Source organism: Vidua chalybeata, chromosome 13 (genome assembly GCF_026979565.1).
Source record: "Vidua chalybeata isolate OUT-0048 chromosome 13, bVidCha1 merged haplotype, whole genome shotgun sequence".
Classification (NCBI taxonomy): Eukaryota; Metazoa; Chordata; class Aves; order Passeriformes; family Viduidae; genus Vidua; species Vidua chalybeata.
In genome coordinates, this window is record NC_071542.1 from 12,525,686 (window position 1) to 12,541,403 (window position 15,718).

General features: G+C 40.7%; 1 protein-coding gene across 3 annotated transcripts in view; it reads left to right on the forward strand.

The window, feature by feature from the left end:
- Nucleotides 1-9,292: 9,292 nt before the first annotated feature.
- Nucleotides 9,293-15,718, forward strand: part of CTXND1 (cortexin domain containing 1) — a 35,414-nt gene continuing 28,988 nt past the window's right edge. For all 3 annotated transcript variants that reach the window (XR_008433303.1, XR_008433302.1, XM_053955191.1), the window contains exon 1: nt 9,293-9,542. The gene's annotated coding sequence lies outside the window, so the exon portion shown is untranslated. The remainder of the gene's footprint in view (nt 9,543-15,718) is intronic.

Below are 15,718 nucleotides of genomic sequence, written 5' to 3' on the forward strand. Positions count from 1 at the left end.
TTATCAGATATCCTTTATCAGCCAGTATGCTGAACACCTCTGATATGATGATACAGAAATCTGCAGTGTGAATGAAAGAGGAGATGAGGCTGCACCAACTGTCATTGATTCCACCCTGTCCAGGTCCACACAACACTGAATTAAAATATTTTGTGTTTTTGGAAACCCTGCCTGTGTCCCCTGTGTGCCTGTGCTAACAGGGTGACACTGGGAGAAAGCCTTCCTTGAGTAGCCTGGATCCATCTGGAGTCAACTTCCACTAACACCTGGGGCTCTCTTCATTCTTGGTGCAAGGATAACACTTTTCTCCAAATTTAGCACTGAGGTGGAATTGCAACAGCAGGAGTTTTTTGGCACTTTGTAAGAAACTTTTGGAGCCGCTACAGAATCCACCCAGACAAAGCATCCAACTGCTAGACAAAATGCAGTATCCCGTTGCAGGGTTAGGAAATGTTCCTTTGCAATGCAGGAAGAGCATTCAGCATGCTGATATTTGTGAGCAGCCACACATCTCAGTCATGAGCTTCTGGAGAACACGTTGTTTCCAAGAGGGACGTCAGTGTTAACCCACTGGAGAGCGAGTGGGTGAGTGTGAGACGCGGTGTGGATGTGTGAGCACAGCGGCGTTTGGAGGGATGGAGCCTGACTCTCCTGATGGAGAAGGGATGGAGTTTGGCTCCCACGCAGCCAGCTGCCAGGGCTTGCTCATCCTCTGGCCCCCAGAAGGTCCAACACTGACCCCTGGCACTGGTACAGCTGGAAGCCTCAGGTGTTTGCCCTGTTCAGGGCTGTCTTGGAACAAAAGAGATGGATGAGAATTCCAGCGCTTGTGGAGCTTCAGGACCATTTCTGTGCACTGATCTATGGCAGGGAAAAGTCCTCTTCCAGCCTTTGAAGGCTTTCTCTTGAGAAAGATTTGGGATAGGATGTGGAAACAGATTTTGGGATGCCTTTAAGTCAGTCCTATGTCTTCACATTATCCTAGACAATGGGATTCATTGAGAGAAATTCATTCTCTTTTCCCTGTCAGATGATGAAAAAAATCCATCAGTGTGGATGCTACTCATCATAGCAGAAAAAAAGAAAACTCGTTATTACCAATGGGAAAGGCTCCTTCAGAAAGGTCAGAACAAGCTCTGATTCCCTTTTTTAGCTGAATAGTGAATGGGAAAGTGCGTGAAGGGATTCCTATGAAGATTTCCATCAGTCACATTGGAATGGCTACTGTGGTGCAGAACAGGCTCACACACACTGAGATAGGACTCAGATTTTCTGGACTCTGTCTTTTCATTACGCTGAAATACTTAGCAGCACTAAATAGGTAACAAACATCACTTCTATTTTCAAATGTGGAACAAAGCTGCAGGTCACTAAAAAACTAAAAGCTCAGAAGCCTAAAACAATTGTGTTACAATAACAAGGCTGAGATCTAGGTTTGGTTTCTGGTCTTTCAACTTGTGGCAGAGATCTAAAAGCTATTTTAGTAAAGGACAGATAATTCCAATATGAGCAAAAATTAAAAGGAATTTGTTCAGTACTGAGCCATTCACAGACACTTGGTCATAAAACAGCAAACAACTCATCATTCTTAATGTTATTTTTCTCTGGGGAACTGAGTTTTTTGTTTGCTGTAATGAACTGTTATAATTGAGCTCACTTTTACTGGAGCAGAGTTTTTTTCTAAAACAGAAAAGAGAGATGGAGATTTATTTTGATTTAAAAAGATGGTTGCAACAGATTAAATATACAGGCAATATAACCAGGACTTTCTAAGTATGTAGAAAAACCTACATTCAGTTAATTTTATTTTCTGTTTCATTTTTCAAGGAAAGGCATTTAATTTTCATTGCTGATATATGCTGGCATGGAAGATCAGCAGGCAGATATTATAATGAAGTGTTCTTTGTTTACAGAAAAAAAATTGTGTTCATGATTTTTTAATAATGTTTGACAGTCTCATCAGAAAGAAATGGAGGTCTCAACTGGAATTGTTGTTTGTCATATGCCTGAGGCCTGAGGTTGATTTATTTTGTTCCCCAGCTGAGCTGATTTTATTTGAACTAATAACTGAAACTTTTCTTGCATCTTTTGCTATGACAGTGCAATGAATGAAGTCCTAATGAATGAGCTGAATTTCTCAGAAAACTCTTCATTATCTTCATGCAGCTTTCCCCTACACTGCCTGGTAATTTTTAAGGCTGTGATGTTTTATAAGAAGATACAGGTAAATCAAGATACAGAGGTAACTTTACTCTTCCTTCTACATCTGCAGCTCTAATCAGAGCTGATCATTTGTGGCAAATCAAGCACTGACTTATAGAACAGACTAATATATAATGGGTACAAGAGTGAGATATAAATCCTATTCATGCAGCTTCATCTCAGGCCCACAGTGAGGTTTGTGGTGTGGCTGGATAATAAACCCACAGGTGCAATTTAAGTATCTTACCAAGCACATCAGCTAGAAAACCTCAGAGATAATAGTTCTTATCTAAATTGGGCTTGGCATACTGTTTTACTGCACCCCTTGGAAATCACAGAGGATAAGCTTGGAAAATTATTTTGCCTAATGAAAAAAGCTGGGAGCATTAAGTGCAGCCTTTTAGAGGACAAAAAAAAAATGCTCTTCAGAAGAAACAGGACTATGACAGCAAAGCAGAGACATGTCCTACCCAAAGCCCATCACTCTCAGCTCACTAAGTCAAGGCCATTCCACTCCCTGAGGAGCACCCCATCCACTGAAGAGCATTCCAAAACAACCAGTCAGTTTGGGGTTTATGGTTTCTCCATTTGCATCCTAGGTTTTTAGATATTCCCTTTGACAATAGGACATACTGGAAGGTTTCTGTTTGAAGACATTTTCCCTGCAGTTCTCTGAACTGCATCGAGATGCCTTCTTCCTGCAAAGAAACCCCAAAGCATCCATGGCAGGAATGCATGATTTGCTCTCTAGAAAAAAAATCCAAAAAACAACCAGCTTGCATTTGGCATGATGAACCATTTTGTGTTCCAAGTCCATATTTTCAATTTGATTCTCCGGTCATAAATGTCTTGTGATGCTGAGTAACAACAACATAATCTGAAAATTATGCCCAGCTGAATGAGATCGTTCATAGCTGTTATTCCTCATCTATGACTTACACATTCCAGATATGATGCATTTTTACCTGCATGCTGTTCCAAGGGATACATGCCATGGACAATGGCAAACACTTGAAGGGAGCCTCACATAATGTATGACCCCATTACCCACAGTCTTATGATCCATCCTTTAATAACCTAGTTTTGGTTTGAGATTCTTCCCATCTCTTAAGAAGCTCTAACTTGCTGTAATTATTTTTTTATTTAGTTTTGCTCCCTAGACATCTTAATTCACAAGTTTTAAGTTGTTGCTTAATACAAAGCATTAAAAACAGATTCACACCCAGCTATTAACTACTTGATGTATTCAGACATTAGCTAATAAGCTAAAATGCATGTGTTGAAACAAATCTAACAGTCAGTGTCTGCCCACAGACACCATCTGAGATGGCAGATGAGTCCTTCCCATCACTGTAACATCAAGTGCCAGGTCACCAACCTCCCAGAGCAGGAACCACACTCATTTTGGCTGTTCCACTGAGAGACTGAGCACATTTTTTTGCAACGCAGCAGGAGCTCTCTGCTTTCAGGAGGGCTCATTAACTCTCTGCTCAGCGCTCCCAGCCCCACCACACACAGACAGTAAAGGCAAGAGCAGCCCAGTTCTGCCCTGGTTCAACACTGGCCATTAATGTGACTCACATATTATATATTAAAAACGAATAGAATAGAATAGAATAGAATCTATAATATTGTAATTATATGATATGTGTGTATATATAATATACACATATATAAATATTTCTTAGTAGATCCTTCAAAGCATTACTGGCCCAAGACAACCATCAGCATGTCAGACAGCTTCAGAGAACATTCTGGACCCTCAGACCTGAACTCCTCTCTTATCCCAGCTCCTGACTAAATTAAGTCAGGAGAACATTAATGGGACAGCAGAGGCACTGCACTTGCCTTTCTCTTTGTAGAAGCTGGCTGCATAAAAACCCCATTTTGCTAACTCCTTCATTTTCAGCCAGATTACTTTCTTTGCTATTGCAATTCTTTTGACCCAGGCTTTTGAATGTTTGACTTCAGCTCTGAGGAGAATAAGAATAAAGATGCACAGATAAGGAGCTCATCAGATCATACATTTTCCCAAAGACATAGGAGAAAGAGAAAAAAATATTTCCCTGATGATCCCATTCAATTTTTATTCTCTTGGAGGCTTTTGGGGACTGGCTACATAAAATAATTTGTTTTATTCCTCAGAAGTTTCAATACCAAAGGGAGCTTGATAGGTAGAATTAATACTGTTCAAATGGGAAAGAATTTTCATTTTCTCTCCCTGCTGTGCAGGGAATAACTATCACAGAAGAACAGGAAGAGACCAGTGGCCTGTCCTGGCTTCATCCCATGACCTGTATCAGGGTTGTGAATTTCCAGCCTCTGTCCTGGCATAATCTGGGATAGCTGGAGTTTGTTCACACACTCCAGGTCTGACTTTCGTTTTTATTTTCAGCATATCCATATCCACACCCCCAGCCCTCTCCTCAGCTGCTGTTCAGGGCTCTCAGTAGCACCAACTGCCTCACATGTTGGCAAAATCAAACCTTCACTATGTAGCCCCCCCTTCAGCCTATCACTGTCTCTCTTCAAGTCAAAACCACCTCCAAAATGAACACATGATCCTTCAGAGGCAGTTCCCCAAAAATTCCAGTGGCAAGATCCAAATGCAGAATGCGTTTGGAGAAAATACATTCTCTGATCTCATGAACAATCAGGGCTGTCTGCATACCTCTCTGTTCACATCATCTGCTTTCCTTTCTGCTCTTTTTCCTCTTGTCCTGAAATACAAAACCACAGCTTCCCACGGCTCCAGAGCACATCCTCTCAGGGCACATATCTTCTCCAAACTGAAGGATTTTTTAGGGCTGGGCCTGCCCTCTCATCAACCGTGAAGGATCTAATGCAACTTTGGGCACAGAGACTACAATTTATGTAAATAGATCTTAAATATTCCATTAGATCAGGTTCAAAGTCCATGATCCCACTTTCAGTTTTACTGGAGACATACATGGATTTGTGTGACAGGAGGATTTCTCCTAATTCTTGACCTCAGAGAGAATAACTGCATAGAAAGAGTAAGGAGAGTAAAGTTGAACTCATGGGTTTAACAGAAGAACCTTAGGGATGAAAAGCTGTGAATTAAATAATGCATTTTATTTGCACAGTAGGAGTACAAGCACCCAGAGAAACTAAAGAAGAAAAGCTGAAACAGATTATAGAACAGTATGGAATCTGCTAATTTAAGAGAAAAATATAAGTTAATTAAGATATTGATGCCCACAGTTAAGTGTCCCATTAAATTAGAAAGCACGTCTCTAATTCAAATGAGATGTTTTGCTGGCTAAATACTCAGTTCCTTTTTCTCCTCGTCTTAAAGAACTGTAATATCTCAAATGGAATACAATGAAATCAGTTTAAGAAAGATTTGGGAATGTCCTGCTAGAGGAGACAAGCATAATTCCCATGCATTCACCTTTACAGGGTCTGACTATGTAGACATATTCAGGACAATTCATCTGAAATAAGTAGATTCCTAAATTATTTGTTTGTAACTATATGCTTATGTTGAAAATTAAGGTGTTTGTCTTTCATCTTAGGTTAAATTATTCTGGAATAATAAAATACAGATCATCAGCACTAAAGGCAGGAAACAGTGTCCCTCTCACACATTAAACACAATTTAACTGTGACAAGTTAATTCAGTGTGGATGCAAATTTGGTCTCACACATAAAAGAAATTAATATTGTCCTAACCCTTAATGTGCAAATGTCTACTTTTTATAACTATTTCTCTTCTAGGACACGATATCAGGCAGATTTCCCTCTAATTCCTGTCACGAGATGTGTAGTGAGGAAGTCCTTATTCTAGTCCTTGATTTCTATAGGTTGCAGTGAGCAGCTGACCATAGAGCCAGCTGAAAGATGACAAAGCAAGAGAATAACTCAAATTTGAATTACAGTTTATTTAAATATCTGAGGAAAAAGGATGATCTTTTGGCTAACTTTGGAAGGAGGCACAGAACACTCTAAGCTTTTTATAACCTGAAGTTGTACGCTCTGAGTCCTCTGAAGGCTCAAGTGACTTGAGCAGCCTTTGCTCAGTGTCTTTCCCCCAATTTTTCTCTTGCCCAGCTGAAAGAAGAGTGGCAAGGTGATCTTCCTGGAGACATTGATTGCCTGCAGCTCAGCTTCCCTCTGTGCAGGCCATGCTCTTCACCCTGCTGTACAGTAACTACCACAAGTTATGCCAGGATATTCCTAGGGCTACTCCATGCAGCCACAATTAAACTGTAACACTAATTCAGACTGTTCCCAGTTTTTTTTAAGCATACAGAGCCTGTTCTTGACACAGCTATACTGTTACTATATAAATATTTCTATATTTATGACAAATAAATAAATAAATTTACAACAAACATAAATTCATACCTGAACTGGTTTATTTTTCTCACAGACAAGCACTCTGCACTATATGGCTCTCTTCAATATTGCACGTCCAGAGTCAATTATAAACCTTTATATTTCTCTAGCAGGAAGGTTAAAATTCAATTCTCCTTTATTGCAGTTTGCAAATACAATATGCTCTCCAGCTGGCTAGCAAAAGCTCCTCAGTTAAATCATCTTCTTAGACACTGGTACCTCCCTACACAACAACAGCCTGACAGCCCCACACTTCCAGGCTATTTATTGGTCTGTCCTTAAACGGGAGAGTTCTTTTACAACATATTTGCTTTTTATTGAAACTACTGCAAAGAGAGTTTTGTGTTTCTTTTTGTTTTGAGGGGTTTCTGCGTGAGGGCACGATGGTGCTTTTAGGTTTTCAGTGTCTCCTGGAGGCTTTGAGTCCATGCTGTCATGCTTTGTGCCTCTCCCCAGTAAATCAGGTGCCTGGTTCTTTGTTTTCAGGGTTTAAAATACTGTTACCAACAGAAAGTGAAGTGATGTGTTAGCATAGCAGAGTTCCTGCGTTATTGAACTGAGGCAAGGAGCCCAGAAAACCAAAGGAAAATGATCCACTGGAATCTATATTCCTTCCCTCACCACAGCTCCAGAACACGAGATTATTATGCTTGTTAGAATAACTGCTTATCTGCCCGTGGCCAGGGCTGGTGTTTCCTGGAATGCTGAGAGGGGCCACACCTAATTATGGTGCTGACTTGATTATTTCTGTCCAACTCATACTTTAAAGAAATCCATTATAGCTTATCCCCAACCAAGGGAAATAAATGGACTTGAAGGATCAATATACTCCAAAAGGGTGAGGCAGGAGTAAAGAGGAATATTGGAGCACCTTTCTACAGGGTCCTATAAAGGCTGAGAACCTTCAGTGTGAGTTAATTGTTTCTGCTACCAATACTGCAGCTCCCAGATCCATCCAGGTTTTCCTGCTTTGATTACAACAAGGCTCTCACCTGGCAGTCCTGCTTGTTACATCTTTTTGTCTGACTTGACTGGACACTCCCTGGGACAGGAACTGCTCCTTGTCTGCATTTTAAAAGTAAAGACACACACATAATACATAATTACTATACAAAACAAACTTAACATTCAAGGCAGCTTTGTTGGATTTTGCTTTCTATGACTCGACAAATTTGTTACCTTGAGGTGCTAAACACAGTTGTGAGAACAAGAGTGAGAAAAAAAAAGTCAATGTTACTACTAAAGCTTTGTCTTCTCATTTCATAGGAATCCACTGGCACTGACACTGATATGTGCTGGTTTCCCCTCTCCTCCTAGGTGTTATTTTTGTGAAAGTGCAAAGCAGCACCTTCCCAGCAACATCTGTCAGCCAGGAAGACTGAGTATTTTTGGCATTTTCACAGGCAGAAATTATAGCACAGAAAACAATAGGTACAGGACCAATGATGCTGACAGATATCATAGAAACCTGCATTTATATAGGAATTCCAGAAGAAACTGAAGTCCAGCTAATAAAACACTTTTCAAAGGGGAAATGGGCTCTTTCTAGATGCCTGTCCTTGACTGCCCTTTTTCTAAAGAATCCAATTAATAATCCTGAAAAATTTATTAGCCACACTGTTTTGGTTGCTGGGATTTCCCTGTGCTATCTGAAAGGATAATCAGCCCCTGGGGATGCTCAAAGCCTTTGCTAAGGGGCTCAAAACCTTTCCTCACCAACCAAAAGCTGCTGCTCTTCTCCTGATATCTTAATGCCCCCATCAGTGGCAGAGAAAATCTCCCCTGCCCAAGAGCCCTGGGGGATGAGTGAATCAACACCTTACACAGCACCTGGTCTCAGAAAATGTTTATTAATGATTGCTGTGTTATCTATTGGGGGTGCCTATGTAGAAATATATCCCCATTTTTGCCCGCAGGACTGCAATGTATTTGTTTTCACGGATTTGCCACACATGGTTAGGCACAATTAGCATTTGCAGGAGGCCTGGGTAACAGGTAAGCACGGCCCCAAAATGGGGCTTTTCTCCTGAGAGCCCCTTTGAAGGTCAGGGTTGGAGCAGGCAGTGGTTCAGCTTCACAAATCCGCTCCCTCCAGCTGGTTATGGGGAGAGCAAGTGCAATTCCCCCACGGCTTCCCAAAGGCACTGAGTCAAACATTTCAGTACAGTACAGGAAAAATTAGGGTCCCTAACGAGAAATTAGTGGCACTGTGGCTCCTGGTCATTCCGCCTTTTTATTATTACTGCTCATTAATTCTGCCCCATCTGCATGCAGGATCCCCCATAAGTGACAAACACTCTGCAGACAGAGGACAAGGGTGACAGTCCCTCCTTCAAGACTAGAGCAATGCTTGGAGCCTGTTAAATCCGAGATGTTAATCCATGAAGTTTTAGGCTACTAGTTTTTACTGTATCCAGCAGGGCTGGTACAGTGCATTTCAGAGCTAGGAAACCCCTCCCCTTCACTTGTACTTCTGAAAAGCAGAAAATTTAGTTCAATAGGTAGAGTGCGTTCCTCAACATTTAAAAATGCAATGGCTTGAATATCTATTGTTAATTTGAGCTCTTTCTGAAACATATAAATTAGTGTTTGGCTGAGAATTCCACTGTAAGTTGCAGAATACAACAACTTGCACGATACAGAACTGTAAAGCAAGATGAAGCATCCCCAGCCCCTTTGCCTTTAAAATGCCATGGAAGCACAGAGGCTCTCGGCAGAACACCTTATCTGCTCTCCAAAGCTGTGACTCTTCATCCTTTCCTTATGAAGACCCAGGGGATTGCTTACTTAGCATACACCAGAGGCAATGGATAGGGTGAGCAGGCACTGCAGCCAGAAACCCCCAGCACCGAGCACGGGCAATTCCCTCCACATGCAGAGACTTTGGAGCTGAATTGTGCTGAACAGATCCCCTCGGCTGAGCGAGCCATGTGTGCCCGGGAAGAGCAGCCCCTGTCGCTCCGCTGAAAAGCAATGCAGTAAGTGCTGGGATATTGCAGCAGGCACCGCTCCCCCGGGCTCACCCGGAGCTGAAGCTTTGCAGCTTCTGCTGGGAGAGACACAGCCTCCAGCCCGGGAGCAGTGTCAGGGCTGCATGATTTTTGTTGTTGTTTCTCAAGGAAGTGGAGGGATGGAGTGGGTTTGCAGTGCCAGGGACTGTGGGCTTTGCTTTGTGTGGCTGTGTGGGTGTTGCAGGGCAGCGCTGCCTGCATGTCCTGTGCTGAACTAGGGCTGCTGGCTTTGGGGGGCTTTCTGTGGTCATGTTGGACAGGGTTTGAACAGAGATGTGCTTAATAACTTAATGTCAGCAGGCATTTGTGTTCTCCTTCATCATGCAGCATGTTTTCTGTGCTTGGGTGCAAACTATTTTCTGTTCTAGTACTAGGTGCTCTGATGCTGGATTTACAGGGGCTGTGCCTTTAGATAGATTGAAACTATGTGAATGAGTGCCGTGATGGTGGGTAATACTTTTATTTCACTTCAGCAGATATGGCTAATTTCTAGTTTGTGGTAAATTCTTCACTGTGGTCTGGAATTCTGGATCCTTTTTTGGTAGATAAATGTTTGTAAACAGTACTTTATCATAGCAGAGCTGTGGCTTTCTTCAGATTCTGATGTTCTGTTTCTGTACTCTGCAGTAGCAGCTTTCTGTTTGCACAGAGTAGGAGAGGGAAAGCATGAGTTAGTTTGCTTTATATGATGAAGGTTTTTTACATAGTTTGAAAGTGTTCGCAAAATTAGCATTTGGGCAGTAATTGCAGGCCTTTGGAAAGATCTGTGCAGCATTTAAAGCAAATTTAACCACATAGTTTTTATTCTGTTACTTAGAAACTAATACCAAGCTTCATTCCTCTTCCTTGGTACAGCTTCCTCAGTGACTTACGAGCCCTGGCTTTAGGATAACTGCCTGCCTTCAGCCTCACTGCCATTTTGGGCTTCAGGCATGTTTAACTCTTTAAGGCAATGTTTGTGAAATTTTTTTAAGAGAGCAGGACATGCAACCGCCAAAAGTTAGGGATTTTGTTTTTGCTGCTCAGTCAAATGTCAATAATAAATAGCCATTGGTCTCTTTTAAAGGAGCACTAATGAAACCATTAGTTTCATTGGTTTTCCCACTCAATATTTGTAAGTTGGGGTTTATTTAGCTCTTGTAAAGTATTCATATAATGAAGAAAGAAATATTCCTCTGATACATATGTCATTTTAGTTTTGAGCAAAATTTGTATCATCACTAATTTGAAGGGATAATTCTCAAAAATTAGGCAAATAAAGTTCAGCTTCTTCTAAAAGAGTTTTTGCAGAGATGCTGCTGAAGATGTAATGTTTAGTCCCAGGTGTAGCTGATGAGACCAAAAAATACCCTGGAAGTTATGGCACCTTTTCACTCTCGTGCAACATGGGTGTCTTGGAGTTTTTTCCTTGAGATTAATGCTCAGGTGCTGAATTAATGCTCAGTGCCTCTGGCACTGCAGTCAAGAGAATTTTCTCCTTTTTATCTAAGAGAAGCCTTGTGACATATGCTGTTATTGAGTTGCAATTGCTAAGATAATGCAAAATTAATAAGTGATAATTATTCTTCATTAGCTGTACAACTTTGAAGATGGACAAATCTACAAGGAGAGTGGATCATGTCTGAATCTGATCTGCTCCCCTCCTCCCTTTCTCTCCAACCCCTACTTCTCCCCTTCTGTGTATGAGCCTTTAATAGGTGCTATAGTTGCTCTCATTTAAGGACCTGAACCTAAGATCAGTGCAGTTTTTCCAGTCACAGGTTCACAATCTGTGTGTGCCTCATCTGCTCCTGTTTTCTCCATCTAGATTTCCAGCAAAGCCTGTAGCAAACTTGGAAAATATGAGAATTTATTATAAGAGATCTCTGACTGAGCATTATAAAGCTGGTGTTGGTACATCTGTTATGAGGAAAGAGCAGGGATTTTACCTGTAACTAAAATGTGCTCAGAACACACAGTTTTGATGACATTATCATCAGATATTTTCAGGTAAACTAACTCCAGTAATTTAACAAGCTACTGTTTTCAAATTATTTCCTCTGAGGTACAAAACAGGGGAGGGAAAGAAATGCAAAGAAGGAGTTGGATGTTGGAAAGTCGCTGGATTCATAATGAGAATCACAAGACAAAAATGAAGATTATGTCTGATTTTATGCTTTCATGCAATTCTGAGTCTTTAATCAAAATGTGTTTCCTGAACTGGAACCTCAGAATTATTTGCCAAATATTATTGTTCATGTCAAATGTAAAATGGAGAACATTAGTTATAAAATCTAATTTCTCAGCCTAGAATAAGCATCTTAGTAAAGATTATGTTTTCACCTAATCTTGTCTGTAAGTAACCCTGGCAAGAGCCTTGCCTCAGAAGTCAAGTTCACTTTATTGCATTGCAACCTGAGAGAGAAACACGCAAAGGGAAGTTTACTAATTTTGTCCTACACTGCCAGTAATGAGCTGCAAGTCAATTTAATTAATGAAGAGTAGCTGCTCAACATTTGTAGTCACCTGAACTACTTTAATTTGCATCACTGTATTTCTACCAGTTTTTGACGTGTAGAGGCACGGACAGATTTCCCTGACAGTAAGAAATACACCTGTCATTTAAGTAACAGACGCAAAACTTCCAGTACAAAACTGGATAAAAGAATATACAGTGGGTGGATAAACATGCTGCATAATTTCAAAGCCCACTGGAAGTGTGTGTCATTGTTGCACCAGGAAGCAATGGCGCAGACGATGTCACTTTAAAAGACACGACATTCAGCACGTTCTCAAAGAGATAAGTTTAGCTGTGTTTGTACAAGAGCGGGGAATTTTTGTACCGTGCTTAGTAGAACTGTCATGTTTATAAAGAAATACATCTTACAGCTAGTGACATCCAAAATGTGCCACATACATAGTCAATACTTTCTTTCTGACTACAAAAGAAGGGACATTTTCTTCCTTTCTTGTTTTTCAAGGGTAGGCTTTGTGATGGCGTCAACTACTTAGATATGCTGCATAGTAATTATTTTATTCATATGTATGAAAGAAAATCTCTTAGAATCTTCATTATACTTATCTGCTATGAGCATCAAGATTTAATTTAACTGGGATTTTCAGATATATGCTTAGACAGTCCGTTTTCAACAACAAAATGAATATGCTATTATTTTCTACTATCACTTCTTTCCAAGGGCAATTACTTAATACTCTGTAATAGCTACAGTTTAGGATACTTCATTTGCCACAGTGACTCTCCTCACTTTCCACACCCACGCAAACCCCAGAACCTACTGTGAGTAAAGCAGCAGTGCAGTAGCATTCAAGGAGGATTAAAGGACTAAGATTGAGTACTTCCTAAAGCCTGCAGCCTGAGCTGTCATTTAAAACAGGAGCAAAAGTGATGTACCTGCCTTTCCCAAGTGCTAGTCAAAAGGTGTAGATATGCACACAAGAGCCATGCAGAATTAGAGAGATCACACGCTATGTTTGGCAAAGTATCTTCAAAGTGCACCTGGTAAGGCAGGGTGACCTTCAGAAAGTGCAGAAGAGCTGGCCCACAATTCTGTCACCTTCTGCATCTATTCCTTAAAGCTTTAGGCAAGAATTCTGGCATCTGGATTTTGGAGGATAATTCAGGACATTGAACTTTAAAAGGAGGCTGTGGAAGTCTGTATTCTAACAAACTTAGTCATGAGCAACAAACTGCAAATCAGCATCTGATTTTCACTGAAACATCTGGAAGAAACTCCAAATGCCGTGTGCTCAGCTTTAAATCTCCACGAGTTCATGGAACCTTTAATGATCTTTTCTTTCCTCTTGGACACAAATACAAAGGAAACAGTGTGAACTAAACAAGGGTTTGCTTGAATGATGGCTGCAGAGACACACACCTCTTCTCAGCATTGTTTTAGCATTTGAGTTTCAAATCTATTTCATCCAGCCCTGGGGAGACTGAGCCTCTGGGGATCCTATTCATGATACTCAGAATTCATAGTTGTCAGCCAGAGAGATTCCTAGACAGGAGGAGCATTGTATCCCCCAGTGTCAGTCAGGACTTTGTTCAGAGGGAAAGATGAGGAAATGAGACAGAAGGTTGCTGAAAACACAGATGCTCACATTTCTTCTGCTAGAAACAGGGAATGATTTATTTCTTTTTATCATAAATCACAGGTTTTCCTTCAAGGCCTTGTTTTAGACTTTCAGTCAGTGCTGATAGCTGTAAAGAATCACATGTCCAAGCAAATCTAAACTACCTGGTGGAAAAGCCTTCCATTTCTCTCCCTGCCCCATCTGATTGATTTCATGATTACTGGAGAATTTGCTGCTTCACACATTTAGTTTGTCTTATAAACCAGTCCAAGGCCGCTGATGTCACCCATCCAATTTTGTTTCCATATTCAAATTTAAGCTCCCATTCTCTCTGTCAGCATCACCAATATATTTGTGACTTCTTACCAAATAACCATATCACACCATATGCTGCGGAATTGTTTTGGATTTTCACCAATTTAGTTTAGAATTCAGCCCTCAGTCTGAGCATAATTCATCTGGGAGGAGATCAATTCTAGAATCACAGAGTGCTTTGGGTTGGAAGGGGCCTTAAAAGCTCATCCCATTCCAACTCCCTGCCATGGGCAAGGAATCTTCACTAGACCAGGATGCTCAGAACTCCATTCAGCCTCTCCTAGAACACTTCCAGGAAAATGATTTTTTAAAAGCCTGGTGAGAGCCATGAGCCAAAAGGCACATCAGATATTATGAAAAATAGTGGGAATGAGAAGAAGAGGAAACCTCAGCTACCAACACAGAGGGAGCCAATTTTTGTCAGTAAGATCTTGTCAGGAAAGTGTCTCCCATTATTAGAAGTCCAAATAATGATAAGTCATAATTGCTCAAAGTCAAGAAACTTAAACCAAACCAAAAGACTAAACTCTGAAAAAATAAACATTGCATTCATTTTGTCTTCCATTTTGGGGTATTCTTAAGGATTTATGCTTCAAAGCTTTCATTTTCAAGCACATGAGAGCATTTTAAAATAAAGAATTTTATATCCTGCACAGTAACTTCAGCAGAGCTTCAAAAGCATCACCACATATGAAAATCACACAAGGTTAAAATTTAGGTAATCCCTATATTGAGAATCACAACTTTACAAAACGTTACTTGCTTCTGGTCTGTTTTTATTTTTCACAACATTACATGGCCATCTTTGTGTCTTACAGCTAGTGGAAATGTTTCCCAGAAAGAGAAATTGATAGATTTTCTACCATCTGCATCAGCAAACCCCCAGAAAATGGTGTTTTCTGGATTATACTCTGCCTCTGAGTTCACTGTATCAGCACTGCAGTTTTGCAAGTTGCAAGCAAAAGGCAGCCAGAAAGGAAATACCCAAGTAAAAGCTGATCCAATTCTTGTTCAGCTGCAAAAGTATTCAGAAATATCTCTCCTTACTCTTTTCATGTGCTATATTTGGTCAGCACACTGAAGTTGACTTGCATTATATTCTCTCCCATTCAGACCCTGTCACACCATTTCAGCACTGACAGTTCTCATCTCCATGCTCACTATGGGTATTCTCTGGGAAGAAGCAGATTCTGCTGTTTGGAAACACCTGCTTTCTCTTCATATCATTTTCCTTCTGCCACATCTTAGTAATGAGCTCTTTTAAGAATTGCCTGGAGAATGGGAACAGGTTGGTAATAGCAAGGAAAAAAACCAAAACAAACTCAGAATTGCATCTGTGAGGGAGTTTTTTCCCAGCTGCCTTCTGCTTTGGGTCTTGTTCCCATATCCATGGAAGGCAGTGAGGAGACTCCCACTGACTCTGCATCAGAACCTAAAAGACTTCTATGGGAGGTATATGGGGAGTATTTTTGGTGATGTTTATGATAAAGAAAAAAAGAAGTGCAGGAGCTCGTGACCTTGCAAACCTTTGGCCATGGTGAGCAGCCCCTCCTGGGCAAACACCCAGCTCCCCTCAGGGCCTTTATTTGCCTAAGTCCCACACACATTAAACATTCATAGCTGGGCTGTTATAGACAATGAAGTTTTGTTCCTTCCTCTTGTTTTCTAATATTGTCTTGATTTAAATTGTGTGCAGAGCAAAGGAAATAATATTTTAGAAGAGGAATGAAAGCATAATACAGGCACAAATAAAA